Source organism: Coenobita brevimanus, chromosome 80 (genome assembly GCF_032717465.1).
Source record: "Coenobita brevimanus isolate Jiangsu-jjx chromosome 80, ASM3271746v2, whole genome shotgun sequence".
Classification (NCBI taxonomy): domain Eukaryota; kingdom Metazoa; phylum Arthropoda; class Malacostraca; order Decapoda; family Coenobitidae; genus Coenobita; species Coenobita brevimanus.
In genome coordinates this window covers 16654896-16667395 of record NC_137033.1, presented here as the reverse complement: position 1 = coordinate 16667395, position 12500 = coordinate 16654896, and the positions used below count along the sequence as shown (strand labels likewise).

General features: G+C 44.8%; 1 protein-coding gene across 1 annotated transcript in view; it reads right to left on the bottom strand.

Moving 5' to 3' along the window:
• Positions 1-12500, bottom strand: part of LOC145409280 (uncharacterized) — an 84154-nt gene that overhangs the window by 43075 nt on the left and 28579 nt on the right. The gene's annotated exons all lie outside the window — the stretch shown is intronic.

Here is a 12500-nt window from a genome sequence, read left to right as displayed (position 1 = left end):
CTTCCTCTCCGTCCCTCCTCACCTCTTTCCTCTTAATTGATCCCCTCCCCTCCCACCACACTTCCCCACACCCCCTCCCCTTCACTCCCCCACTCCACTCCCTTCACTTCCACACTCCACTCCCTTCCCCCTCTTTTCTCCTCTTTTCCTTCCTTTCCTTCCTCCCCATCCTAACTCTTCATTCAATTTCTCTCCCCTCTCTTTCTCTCCCCTCCCCGTCTCTCCCCTCCTCTCTCTCCCCCGAGGTTCCTCAAACTTCCCCTCACCTCCCTTCCCATCCCTCCTCTTCCCCTCACCCCCTCTCTTTCCTCCCTCTCCTTTTCCTCCCTCCCTATCCCCCTCTTCCTTCACCCTTCTTCTCTATCTTATCCCTTTTCCTTCCCTTCCTTCATTCCATCGTTTTCTCTTCCCTTTCTCTTCCTATACTCTCACTTCCTCTTTATTTCACTCCTCTCTCTTTCCCTCGCCACCTCTTTACTCTCTCTCTCTCTCTCTCTCCCTCTCTCTCTCTCTCTCTCTCTCTCTCTCTCTCTCTCTCTCTCTCTCTCTCATGATCTAATTTTTTGTATTTTCCTCGCCAGCCCCTTCCTTCCCTTCCCTCCTCTCCCCTCCCCTCCCCTCCAATCCCTCCCCTCCCTTCCCCTCCTCCACTATAAAGTTTAAGGCCGAAGGGTAAACCACGTTAAATTTTACCTCCAAATTAAAACGAAGTGCCGTTCAGGTGGCTGGGTAGCGGCGGGTCACTTCCCCTCCTCCCCTTACCTCCCCACGCTTCCCCTGGCTTCTCTCACCCCTCCCCTCCCCTCATCTACCCTTCCCTCCTCTCCCCTTACCTACCCTTCCCTCCCGTTCCCTCAGCTCCATTTTCTTTCCTTCTCTCCATCCCTCTTTCTCCTCTTCCTTTCCCCTCCCCTAGCCTTATTCCCCTCATCTCCCATCCTTTCCCCTTCCCTCTCCTCCCCACCCTCCCTCTCTTCACCTAACCCTCCTCCCTTCCTTCCTCTTCCCTTACTATCTCTCCCTTCACATCCCTTCCCTCCCCTCGCTATCTCTCCCTTCCCTTCCCTTCCCTCTCCTCCCCTCCCCTCTCCTCCCCTCCCCTTCCCTCCCCTCTCCTCCCCTCCCCTCTCCTCCCCTCCCCTCCCCCCATAATTAAAACAAAGTGCTGGCAGGGTGGGTGAGGGAGGCTCACTTCCCCAAACCCCACTCCACCAGCTCGCGGGGAGGGGGAGGGGGGTGGAGTCGGGCAGGTGCGGGTCGGATTGGATTAACTGGGAGTGGATTGGATTAGTATATTTAGGACAAGTTAGGCTAGACTAGGGTGGATAAAACTAGGATAAGCTGTTAGATTAGTTAAATAAAGTTTGGATAGGCTGCTGGGTTAGGCTGTGGTGTTAGGCTAGATTAAGATTGATTGGGTTAGATTAGTTCGGATTTAAGTTCGTGTTAATCAGGGTTAGATTAGATTAAATTTGATCGTATTACGGAAGGTTAAGATTTGTTATTTAGATTCAAATGATGATGATGATGATGATAGTGATGATGATGGTGATGAGGAAGAGGAGGATCATGATGCCTATGCTTATGATAACTATGACTGTGATAATGATGATGATGATGATGATGATGATAATAAAAATGATAGTGATGATGATGGTAATGAGGAAGAGGAGGATCAGGATGCCTATGCTTATGATAACAAAGACAGTGATGATGATGATGAGGAGGAGGAGGAGGAGGAGGATAATGATGATGATAGTTTTTAATGCAGGCAACACGACGCAAAACTCCGTCCCTTACCAGAGAAAGCAAAAGTTAAGCCGGGTCGGGAGGAATTAAATTACAGATCAACTTACACAAAGAGAGGTAGGATTAGGTCAGACTGAGTTAGATTAGGGTAGATTAGGTTGGGTAGATTAGGGTAGGTAGATTAGGTTTGTAGATTAGGTTAGGGAAGTGTAATTTAGGGTAGTTTAGTTTAAATTCGGTTACAATTGGTCAGGTTAGATTGGGTTAAGAGAAGGTAGGTTAGGTTAGGCTAGGTTAGAGCTGATTTGGCTTTGAATATTAGGGTCAAATGGATAATTTAGGTCATAAAGATAAACTCTCTCTCTCTCTCTCTCTCTCTCTCTCTCTCTCTCTCTCTCTCTCTCTCTCTCTCTCTCTCAATACATTAGGACAGGTGAGGGCAGGTGAGACAAAACACCTGGAGAATATCACTGGAATGAAATATGAGAAAACGAGCGTGTATATTTATAAAGGTAATATTTTTTGCCCCCTCATGACCGAACCAACTCTATTAATGCCAGGTAAATACACACCTTTCCATCCAGGTGAGTCAAGGGAGCCTGAGAGTTTCAATACTTTCACCAACTCCAGCCCTCATTTCCACCTGACTCCATTCTGTCTTAATTAGCAGGGAGGGGGCCATAGAAGCCTGCTATATTCTCCCTGCTATATTCTCCCTGCTATGTACTCCTCCCTGCCATTTTCTCCCTGTTATATTCTCCTCCCTGCTATATTCTTCTCCCTGTTATATTCTCCTCCCTGCTATATTCTCCCTGCTATATTCTCCTCCCTGCTATGTTCTCCTTCCTTCTATCTTCTTCCTTCTATGTTCTCCTCCCTTCTATCTTCTCCCTGTTGTCACCCACCCCACATTAATTTATTCCATTCCAGGACGAACTCTAACCCCTCCACACCCTACATCACCTATCACCACGTGGCAGTCTACGCCATCCTCTCACTCGATGTAGCGCTATCTTCACGTGACTCTACAGTGGAGTGACAAGCCAAGTGATTTCCCAGAACAATCCTGATATCAAGGGCCTTTGACCTGGAGATACGGCTATTCATTTTCAGTAAATTAAAAAAAAAATACAGATAAGTATAGATAAGAAAGTAAGTTTTTTTCATTTTAATTTTTGCCCGGATTTTCGTCCCTTTTCAGTTCATTTCACGTAGCTCAGTGGTAGAAAAATATAGTTCTGTAGCCCTCTCCATAGCACTTCTTCGTGACTAGGGCCGTGTTTTAGTGTTAATCTCTCATCAGGCAGAAAGGATGGCAGACTTAGGCCAAGATAAAATGAGCACAGTATAGAAGGAAATAACTGATAAACCAAGTGACTGAAAACATAAGGACCTCTATTCTCATCTCTCGTTACTCTCCCTCCTTCCCTTCCTTCTCCTATCTCTCCTTCCCTCTTGTTCCTCCTCCCCCTCTTTCCTTCCTCTTTTCCCTCCGTCCCTGCTTTCCTTCCTTCTTCTTTCCTTCCTTCTCTCTCTTTCCTCCTCCCTTTCTTTTCCCCTGTCTGCTTGTCTCTTCCTTTCTTCCTTCTTTTTCCTCATTCCTTTCTTTTCTTTTTCCCTTCTTCCCTCCTTCCCTGTTCTCCAGTCTTTCCTTCGTTTACTTTTTCCTCCTTCCTTTCTTCCCTTCTCTCCTCCTTTCCTCCAACCTCCCCCCTCTTTCCCTATTCCCTCCTTCCCCCTCTCCCTCCCTTCCTCCTTGACTCTTTCCCTTCCTCCTTCCCTAAACGCTTCTCAGAACTATCACTTCAGTTTACTTTTCACCTTCTCTCCATCCCCTCTCTCTCTCTCTCTCTCTCTCTCTCTCTCTCTCTCTCTCTCTCTCTTTCTTACTGAGGCGGCTCTAAAACTTGCTCATTCTTCACATTTCCTCCGTTCCCTCCAAACTCCCTCCACATTCTCTCCACATTTCCTCCACATTCCCTCCACATTTCCTCCACATTCCCTCCAAAGTCCCTCCACATTTCCTCCACATTTCCATCATATTCACTCCACATTCCCTCCAAATTCCCTCCACAGTTCCTCCACATTCCCTTCACATTTCCTCCACATTCCCTCCACATTTCCTCCACATTTCCTCCACATTCCCTCCACCTCCTTGACCTGGATACACTCAGCTTCTTCAGCATCTGGTCCTCCAACTCACACCCTCTGGCGAATTCAAGTCCTTCCCTCCTTCTCTCCCTCCTTCCCTCTATCTCTCCATCTCTTCCTCCTTTCCTCCGTCTCTCCCTCCTCCCTCTCTCCGTCTCTCTCTCCTTTCTTCCATTTCCCCCTCCGTCTTTTCCTCTTTCCCTCTGTCCTTACCTCCTTGATCCCTCACGACAGACTCTCTCTCTCTCTCTCTCTCTCTCTCCAGACGATTTTATTCAACTTGGGAAAACGCGGGCAGCAAGAGGGTTCGTGAAGCCTAAATCAAACTGTGAATGATGATGATGATGATGATGATGAGGAGGAGGAGGAGGAGGACGACGACGACGAGGAGGAGGACGAGGAGGAGGACGAGGACGAGGACGAGGAGGAAGAGGAGGAGGAGGACAAGGACGAGGACGAGGACGAGGAGGAGGACGAGGAGGAGGAAGAGGGGAGGGGAAGGAGGAGGAAAAGGAGAAGGCGGAGGATAAAGATGATGATGATGATGATGATGATGATGAGGAGGAGGAGGAGGAGGAGGGGGGAGGGGAAGGAGTAGGAAAAGGAGAAGGCGGAGGATAAAGATGATGATGATGATGATGATGATGATGATGATGATGATGATGACGTGAGGTGGCTGTAGACGTAGTAGTAAATGGTGCGTTGATTGCGTCCCTCCTCAGTGACGACCCCCCCTATTGGCACACTTCTTAATGGCCGCTTCTATGGCTTGACTCCCTCTTGCATAGTAATCGTACCTTGGCCTACTTCCATCTCTCTCTCTCTCTCTCTCTCTCTCTCTCTCTCTCTCTCTCTCTGTTATTTATGATCTCTTCTTACTGTTCTTTCTCTCCGTTTCCCCTCTTCCTCGCCTTCTCCCTCTTCTTCCTCTCTCCCTCCCTCTTCTTCCTCTCTCCCTCCCTCTTCTCTTATCTCTCCATCTGTCTTGTCATTCCTTCTCTCTCTCTCTCTTCTCTTTGTATCCAGCTGACCTTTCTTCCTTCCTTCCTTCTTTTCTTCCTTCTTTCCTTCCTTTCTTCCTTCCTTCCTTCCTTTCCTCGTTTTTTCATTCATTCATTCATTCATTAACTCACTAGTGCACTCATTCCTTTAGTAATTCACTCACCGATCCCCTAATTCATTCATTCATTCATTCATTCATATTATCCTTACTCTTCTCCTTTCCTTCCTTCCTCACATACTTCCTTCCTTCCTTCCTTCCTTCTCTCTTTCCTGTCCTCCTTTGTTTTCGCATCAACTCTTTCTTCCATTTTCCAGTCCTCTCTCTCTCTCTCTCTCTCTCTCTCTCTCTCTCTCTCTCTCTCTCCTTTCATTCAAATTCGTGGCTTTTTCTCTCCTGCTTCCATCTCTTTCTCCTATCTTTATTTCATTTCCTTTTTTTTTCTCCCTCTTCCTTCCTTCCCTCCTTCTCTCCTCTCCCTCCTCTCCCTTCTCCCATTCCATTCCCTCCATTTCTTCTTTCTCTCTCTCCTACTCTCTTTTTCCTTCTCCTTCCTTCCTTCCTTCCTTTCTCCATTCACCCTCCTTCCTTTATCACTCTCTCCTCATATTCTATTTCCTTCCTCCATTCTCTTCTTCCCTCTTTCTCTCCCTCCCTATCTTTCTTTCACTCCTTCCCTCTCTTCCTCGCTGTCTTTCTCTCCCTCTTTCTCTCCTTTCCTCCGTCTCTCCTCTATCTTTCTCTCCCTCTTTCTCTCCTTTCCTCCGTCTCTCCACTATCTCTCCATCAGTTCTTGAAGCCAGGTCAAGGGTCAAATAAGAGCCTGACCTCCTCACAACAGATTATTGATTACTCCTTCCTTCCTTCCTTCCCTCCTGCCTGCCATGCCTGCCTGCCTGCCTGCCTTCCTTCCTTCCTACCTGCCTCCCTTCCATCCTGTCTTCTTTCCTTCCTTCCTTCCTACCTGCCTCTCTCTCTCTCTCTCTCTCTCTCTCTCTCTCTCTCTCTCTCTCTCTCTCTCTCTCTCTCTCTCTCTCTCTCTCTCTCTTTCGTAAAGAGGGAGAGCGTGAAAGGAGATGGGAGAGGGAGGAGGAAAGGAGAGGGAAGTGAGGAAGGGAATGAGGGGAGAGAGAGAGAGAGAGAGAGAGAGAGATGCAGAAGACAACAGCTACCTCCATTGTCTAAGAGCAGTTGGAAAGAGAGAGAGAGAGAGAGAGAGAGAGAGAGAGAGATGCAGAAGACAACAGCTACCTCCATTGTCTGAAGAGCAGTTGGAAAGAGAGAGAGAGAGAGAGAGATGCAAAAGACACGAGCTACCTCCATTGTCTTGAAAGCAGTCGTAGAGAGAGAGAGAGAGAGAGACAGAGAGACAGAGAGAGAGAGCTAGGAGTAAATGGATGAATGTGAGTGAGAAAAGTGAGTGAGTGAGCGAATGTGAGAAAGGGTGATTCAGAGCCGTCATTAAAAAGGCATTACCACAAGGAGAGAGAGAGGGGGGGGGGAGTGGGAGAAAGAGCTTGAGAGAGAAAGAGAGAGAGAGAGAGAGAGAGAGAAGGCAGGTCAAAATGGAAAGAAGGAAGAAGAGAGTGGGAAGGTTAGCTTCGATGAGAGAGCGAGCAAGCTAGCGAGAGAGAGAGAGAGAGAGAGAACCTGTCATACCAGCTTGCTCTCTTGTGGGAAAGTTTATCATTCATTCTCACCATCTTCACTGCTCAGCCTCTTCTTCCTTTTTTCTTTTCCGTACTTCTTCTTCCTTCTCCTCCTCCTCCTCCTCCCGCTCCTCCTCCCCCTCCTCCTCCTCCTCCTCCTCCTCTTCTTCTTCATATTTCTTCCTCTTCCTCTTTTCTTCTCGTCGGTTAAGTAAGCTCCCTAACACCTCTTCCTAAGCGATTTGTTTTGTTTATTACACCTTGCTATCTTCCTCTGTGTTATTTAAACCCTTCTAATATTAGGCATACTCTTCAAAAATAACGTTCAAAATTATAATAACTGACCGTATCCTAAAATAAATCGCTAAGGAAGTGGTGCTAAAGAGCCCACAAGAATGCGGAACTAAGAGAGATGTCAAATGAACAGATCTCGAATTTGTCTTTTTTTTTTTTTGGGGGGGGAGGGAACAAACTTGCGGGTTGCTGGCCTTGGGTTCCTTCTTCCTTGCATAAAAAATAAAATGCGGAAGGAGCAAGGAAAAGCACTGACACATTCCTGATTCCACTTGTGTGTGTGTGTGTGTGTGTGTGTGTGTGTGTGTGTGTGTGTGTGTGTGTGTGTGTGTGTGTGTGTGTGTGTGTGTGTGTGTGTGTGTGTGTGTGTGTGTCAGTTCGATATTAGTGTTCTATTCCTAAGTTTTTGTTATGGTTGTGTTCGTAGCTGTAATGGTGGGCTTAATAAATGTAATATGTATTTAATAAATGTAATGTAATATGTGCTTCATAAATGTAATATGTGCGTCATAAATGTAACATGTGCTAAATAAGTGTAATATGTACTTAACAAATGTAATGTAATATGTGCTTAATAAGTGTAATGTAATATGTGCTTAATAAATGTAATGTAATATGTGCTCAATAAATGTAATGTAATATGTGCTTCATAAATGTAATATGTGCATCATAAATGTAACATGTGCTAAATAAGTGTAATATGTACTTAATAAATGTAATTTAATATGTGCTTAATAAGTGTAATGTAATATGTGCTTAATAAATGTAATGTAATATGTGCTCAATAAATGTAATGTAATATGTGCTTAATAAATGTAATGTAATATGTGCTTCATAAATGTAATGTAATATGTGCTTATTAAATGTAATATGTACTTAATAAATGTAATGTAATGTAATATGTGCTTAATAAATGTAATATGTGTACTTAATAAAAATAATGCCACATATGCGTGTTTACCTTCATCCCCGACACGAACATTCCTTTACCATATGGGGAAATTATGACTTTTTTCTATATATTTTTTCCTCCCTAGTGATATTAATTTTCCCTTCTACTCTTCTCTGTTTTTTTCCTGCATTTTTTTTCCTTGTCTCTGTTAACCCCTTCACCTCACGGATGGCTTGATTATTCTTGCTGCCACTAGACGATTTTGTTCAACTCAGGGGAGGCTTTTCAGGGGATTGGGTAACGGGGTGAGAGAGAAAGAGAGAGAGTAAGAGAGAGAGGTAAGACGGAGGAAGAGGAGAAGTGATGGAAAATTATGTGGTATGGTGCATAGGGAGAAGGAGGAGAGGGGAGAGGGAGGGGGAAGGGGGATACAAAGGAGGAGGAGGGAGAGGGAGGACGGGGATGGGGAGGGAGAGAAATGAGGGGGGATGGGGAGGAGGGAGAGAAAGGAGAAAAATGACTGGGAAAGGTGGGCAGGGGAGAGAAAGGAGAAAGGATAATAGCCGGGGGAGATAATGTGAAATACTGTGGTGTGGGGGATGGGAAGGAAAGGAGGGAGTGAGGAAGAGAGGGCAGAAGACGGAGAGGGAGAAGAGAGGGCAGGACAAGAGAGAAGAATGTAGATAGGGAGAGATGTGGAGTTCTAGATGTGGAATTCCGTGTGTGGACGTGTAGATGTGGAGCTCTAGATGCGAAATTCTAAATGTGCATTTGTAGATATGAAATTCTGTATATGAAGAGGTAGATACAAAATTTTAGATGTGGACTACTTCTGAAAACCCACATATTAACCTTACCATGTGTTTTAACTCTTCCAAATGCTTTGATGCTCTGAGCCGTGTTTTTGATCGCTTTAGTAATTTCGCAGCACCCACTCCTCAGCCTATTACACTTTCATATCCTCTTAAAAAAGTGAGGAAATCTACGTCGATACTAGAAATACACTGTATATATATAAAGTAATGTGTGAATAAATCGCTATGAAAAATGTGTTACGAAGTCTCTTACGCCACTCGGATTTCCTCCGTATGGCTGATTTCTTTTTGATATAATGTCTTCATTCGACACTCCTTTGCCTGAAGCCTGTTGTGAATTATTTTGTGGTCTGTGTGAGGTGGAAAGGGAGACAACGGGAGTCTGATGATGAGGTGGAGGGATGAAATGGAGGGAGTAGAGGGAAGGGGAGTCTGAGGATGAGGTGGAGAGTAGGGGTGGAGAGGTATCTGAATGGATGATGTGAGAAATGGAGAGAGGGCGGCCTGATGACGGAAGACGGAATCAGCAAGTGTTTTGTAGTCACTTTTTCCGAGATTAAGATATCTGACTGCATACAGAGATAGATACGATGATAGATGCATAGACACATAGATAGTTATATAGGTAGGTAGGTAGATAGGTAGGAAAGTAGGTAGCAAGCTAGGTTGGTAGGTATAAACAGATCAAGAGACGGATAGAAGATAGATAGTTAGACAGAGACAGACAGACAGAGACAGTTGGAAAGACAGATCGATTGATTAACTGACTGCTTAGACAGATAGACAAGAAGATAGAAATATAAAGAGTAAGATACACAGACAGACAAACATACTTGCAGATAGACAGAAACACTGATAGATAGAAAGAGAGAGCTAGAGAAAAATAGATAGATGGGAAAACAAAGAGGCAGAGAGATAAATAGATAAACTGATATATATAAGATTAGATACACACAGAAATAGGTAGATCGATAGATAGATAGACAGATAGATAGATAGTCTCTGTCTCCCTTTTCTGTACTATACTATACATTACTGGAGATAGTGTTACTTATTCCCATTTTTCACCCAATTATATATATATATATATATATTTTTTTTTCTCTCTCTCTCTCTCTCTCTCTCTCTCTCTCCTACGCTTTCGGTCCATTAATCTGAATTAACTAACCCCAACCCTTAACTGGGAGAGAGAGAGAGAGAGAGAGAGAGAGAGAGAGAGAAGGAAGATATATGCCCTCATAAATCCTGGAAACACACACAAAGAAATCAAGAAATGTTGCAGACACACACACACACACACACACACACACACACACACACACACACACACACACACGAATGCAGCAACCATGCACGCGTATTGAATCACAAATTATTCTCTCTCTCTCTCTCTCTCTCTCTCTCTCTCAAACGCAGTCATTACCCAGCCATCATCCCACACAAACCTAATCACTTCTCACCCTAATTAAGCACAAACTTAATTACTCCCAGGCCTAATCACCTTCCCAGCAAAGGCAATTAACAGAGAGACACAAGCGATGGTAATTACCCCCCTTAATGATGCAGGTCTCATTAACTGGGGGTAGTGATTGTTTGGGCGGGTAGTTGTTGTTGTTAAGAGGTGTAATTAGCGAGTTAATGACCTTGATCGTTGTTGTTGGTAATTTTCAAGAGATTTTTCGAAAACAATTTTGATATATCCTTCCTTAACCCCCTCACAGCCAAAAAAAAAAGTGAGCTGAATAAAACCGTCTGAACATAATAATAATAATAATAATAATAATAATAATAATAATAAAATAAATCACCGAGAAGAGGGGGTTAAGTGCACCTGTCAGACTATGATCTATATCCCATAAACATCCAGACGATTTTATTCACCTGAGAGAAAAAAAAATGAAAGAAAATATTGTGGTCTAAATCCAACCCACGTTTTGATTAATTTCTATTTTCTTCACTATTTTTTTTTTTTTTGGTTCGGGTGTCAAAAATTTTATAGATCTCTAATGCCATAACTCACTTTTTTTTTCCAATATCTCTCTGCCAATATGCTTTTTCTTGCGGCTCGATGGGATATTGTAATGGAAATCGATTGAAAAAAGAAGAGAGGAGAGGAAGAGGAAGCGGCATGGCGTGGTGGGGGTGCGGGAAGGAGGGAGGGAGGGAGAGAGAGAGAGAGAGAGAGAGAGAGAGAGAGAGAGAGAGAAATGGAGAGGTGAAAAAAAAGGAGACAGTGAAGAAGTGAAGAAATGAGAAAGAAAGGGGGACTGGGAGGGAGCAGGGAGAGAAGAGGGGTTGGGAGGGAGGGAGGGGAGGAAGGAGGAGAAACGAAATGAAGAGAGGGAGTAAGAAAGGAAGAGGAGGGGAAAGGAAGTGGAGGAGGAGGAGGAGGAGGAGGAGGAGAAAGACAGTGAGGGAGAGGAGGAATAAGAGCAAAAAGAAAGAGTGAAAAGGATAGTTGCTATGGTAACATCTAGGGTGGATTAGCTTCGTTGTGGAGTGAGTGATTGAGTGTGTGACTGAGAGAGAGAGAGAGAGAGAGAGAGAGAGAGAGAGAGAGAGAGAGAGACAGACAGACAGACAGACAGACAGAGTTTGTGTGTGTGTGTGTGTGTGTGTGTGTGTGTGTGTGTGTGTGTGTGTGTGTGTGTAGTAAACGGCAGGACAGGTGTGAATGTACCTGGGATCATAACAGGTGGGAAGATTTTTAAGGTCATGAAGTGGGACGCGATATCAAATCCCGGCTGAGGAAAGGGAAGCATATTTTCATCATCATCATCATCATCATCATCATCATCTGCATCTTGTTTTTCTTCTTATTTTTATTCTTATTCTTAATCTCTCTCTTTCTCTTCTTCCTTTAGACAGATTATCATAAAATGCGTTCTGATATTTTCTTCCTCCTCCTCCTCCTCCTCATCCTTATCTTCCTCCTCATCCTCATCCTCATCATCCCTCTCCTCCTCATCCTCATCATCCCCCTCCTCCTAATCCTCATCTTCCTCGAACAAATAATCCTCTTTTCCTTCTTATTTCTCTTCACCAAGTAGGTCAGTTACGATACTATCAATAGAGGTAGTAGTAGTAGTAGTAGTAGTAGTAAGAAAATGGCTGATACGACAAATACCCCTCTGAAAGCCATGAGAAGAAGCACGAATATGAGTGTGACAGCAATAGGGACATTTTAAGAAGGAATATTAGTACCCAGACTGACATATGCGATGGGTGATTCTGGTGAGGCATGAGAACGATATCTCAAGAGGATACCGTGGAGTTCTTGAGAAACGTGGGTGGGGTGAGGAGAGTGGAGAGGAAGGAGAGTGGGGAGGAAGGTGAATGGAGAAGGAGAGTGGAGAGGAAGGAGAGTGAGGAGGAAGGGGAGTGGGAGGAAGGAGAGTGGGGAGGAAGGAGGGTGGAGAAGGAGAGTGGAGAGGAAGGAGAGTGAAGAGGAAGGGGAGTGGGAGGAAGGAGAGTGGGGAGGAAGGAGGGTGGAGAAGGAGAGTGGAGAGGAAGGAGAGTGAAGAGGAAGGAGAGTAGAGAGGGAGGAGAGTGGAGAGGAAGGAGAGTGGAAAGGAAGGAGAGTGGAGGGGAAGGAGGCTGGAGAGGAAGGAGAGTGGTGAGGAAGGAGGCTGGAGAGGAAGGAGAGTGGAGAAGGAGAGTTGAGGGGAAAAGACATGATGTAATTCGTGAAAACTGTGAAGAAAGAGAGTTCGTGGAGCAGACATCTGAGAAGAATGTATGTAGATGGTGTGGTTATACTGAGGGAATGGGAAGAAAACAGGAAGGTGAAGAGGGTGTGTGTGAGTGAAATTCAAGGCCAAGAAAGAGGTGTGAGACAGAGGTGGATAGAAGAAGGTAGGTAAAGAGGTTGATAGGATGTGGTGTGAGGAAGAGGTGGATGGAAAGAGGGGGATAGAGTGAGGTAGACAGAAAGAGGAGGTGGATAGAAA